Below are 3,074 nucleotides of genomic sequence, written 5' to 3' on the forward strand. Positions count from 1 at the left end.
ACACTGTGCGTTTCTTATATTCTAAGTTTTTCAGTGCAACTCACTCATACACTATGTACTACACTGTGCGTTTCTTATATTCTAAGTTTTTCAGTGAAACTCACTCATATACTATGTACTACACTGTGCGTTTCTTATATTCTAAGTTTTTCAGTGCAACTCACTCATATACTATGTACTACACTGTGCGTTTCTTATATTCTAAGTTTTTCAGTGCAACTCACTCATATACTATGTACTACACTGTGCGTTTCTTATATTCTAAGTTTTTCATCGCAACTCACTCATATACTATGTACTACACTGTGCGTTTCTTATATTCTAAGTTTTTCAGTGCAACTCACTCATATACTATTTACTACACTGTGCGTTTCTTATATTCTAAGTTTTTCAGTGCAACTCACTCATATACTATGTACTACACTGTGCGTTTCTTATATTCTAAGTTTTTCAGTGCAACTCACTCATATACTATGTACTACACTGTGCGTTTCTTAAATTCTAAGTTTTTCAGTGCAACTCACTCATATACTATGTACTACACTGTGCGTTTCTTAAATTCTAGGTTTTTCCGTGCAACTCACTCATATACTATGTACTACAATGTGCGTTTCTTATATTCTAAGTTTTTCAGTGCAACTCACTCATATACTATGTACTACACTGTGCGTTTCTTATATTCTAAGTTTTTCAGTGCAACTCACTCATATACTATGTACTACACTGTGCGTTTCTTATATTCTAAGTTTTTCAGTGCAACTCACTCATATACTATGTACTACACTGTGCGTTTCTTATATTCTAAGTTTTTCAGTGCAACTCACTCATATACTATGTACTACACTGTGCGTTTCTTATATTCTAAGTTTTTCATCGCAACTCACTCATATACTATGTACTACACTGTGCGTTTCTTATATTCTAAGTTTTTCAGTGCAACTCACTCATATACTATGTACTACACTGTGCGTTTCTTATATTCTAAGTTTTTCAATGCAACTCACTCATATACTATGTACTACACTGTGCATTTCGTGTAATGCGGGTTTTTCAGTAAATTCTAAGTTTTTCAGTGCAACTCACTCATATACTATGTACTACACTGTGCGTTTCTTATATTCTAAGTTTTTCAGTGCAACTCACTCATATACTATGTACTACACTGTGCGTTTCTTATATTCTAAGTTTTTCAGTGCAACTCACTCATATACTTTGTACTACATTGTGCGTTTCTTATATTCTAAGTTTTTCAGTGCAACTCACTCATATACTATGTACTACACTGTGCGTTTCTTAAATTCTAAGTTTTTCAGTGCAACTCACTCATATACTATGTACTACACTGTGCGTTTCTTATATTCTAAGTTTTTCAGTGCAACTCACTCATATACTATGTACTACACTGTGCGTTTCTTATATTCTAAGTTTTTCAGTGCAACTCACTCATATACTATGTACTACACTGTGCGTTTCTTATATTCTAAGTTTTTCAGTGCAACTCACTCATATACTATGTACTACACTGTGCGTTTCTTATATTCTAAGTTTTTCAGTGCAACTCACTCATATACTATGTACTACACAGTGCGTTTCTTATATTCTAAGTTTTTCAGTGCAACTCACTCATATACTATGTACTACACTGTGCGTTTCTTATATTCTAAGTTTTTCATCGCAACTCACTCTTATACTATGTACTACACTGTGCGTTTCTTATATTCTAAGTTTTTCAGTGCAACTCACTCATATACTATGTACTACACTGAGCGTTTCTTATATTCTAAGTTTTTCAGTGCAACTCACTCATATACTATGTACTACACTGTGCGTTTCTTATATTCTAAGTTTTTCAGTGCAACTCACTCATATACTATGTACTACACTGTGCGTTTCTTATATTCTAAGTTTTTCAGTGCAACTCACTCATATACTATGTACTACACTGTGCGTTTCTTATATTCTAAGTTTTTCAGTGCAACTCACTCATATACTATGTACTACACTGTGCATTTCGTGTAATGCGGGTTTTTCAGTAAATTCTAAGTTTTTCAGTGCAACTCACTCATATACTATGTACTACACTGTGCGTTTCTTAAATTCTAAGTTTTTCAGTGCAACTCACTCATATACTATGTACTACACTGTGCGTTTCTTATATTCTAAGTTTTTCAGTGCAACTCACTCATATACTATGTACTACACTGTGCGTTTCTTATATTCTAAGTTTTTCAGTGCAACTCACTCATATACTATGTACTACACTGTGCGTTTCTTATATTCTAAGTTTTTCAGTGCAACTCACTCATATACTATGTACTACACTGTGCGTTTCTTATATTCTAAGTTTTTCAGTGCAACTCACTCATATACTGTGCGTTTCTTATATTCTAAGTTTTTCAGTGCAACTCACTCATATACTATGTACTACACTGTGCGTTTCTTATATTCTAAGTTTTTCATCGCAACTCACTCTTATACTATGTACTACACTGTGCGTTTCTTATATTCTAAGTTTTTCAGTGCAACTCACTCATATACTATGTACTACACTGTGCGTTTCTTATATTCTAAGTTTTTCAGTGCAACTCACTCATATACTATGTACTACACTGTGCGTTTCTTATATTCTAAGTTTTTCAGTGCAACTCACTCATATACTATGTACTACACTGTGCGTTTCTTATATTCTAAGTTTTTCAGTGCAACTCACTCATATACTGTGCGTTTCTTATATTCTAAGTTTTTCAGTGCAACTCACTCATATACTATGTACTACACTGTGCGTTTCTTATATTCTAAGTTTTTCATCGCAACTCACTCTTATACTATGTACTACACTGTGCGTTTCTTATATTCTAAGTTTTTCAGTGCAACTCACTCATATACTATGTACTACACTGTGCGTTTCTTATATTCTAAGTTTTTCATCGCAACTCACTCTTATACTATGTACTACACTGTGCGTTTCTTATATTCTAAGTTTTTCAGTGCAACTCACTCATATACTATGTACTACACTGTGCGTTTCTTATATTCTAAGTTTTTCAGTGCAACTCACTCATATACTATGTACT

Source organism: Mus caroli, unplaced genomic scaffold, assembly GCF_978045245.1.
Source record: "Mus caroli unplaced genomic scaffold, Mus_caroli_1 scaffold_25, whole genome shotgun sequence".
NCBI lineage: Eukaryota > Metazoa > Chordata > Mammalia > Rodentia > Muridae > Mus > Mus caroli.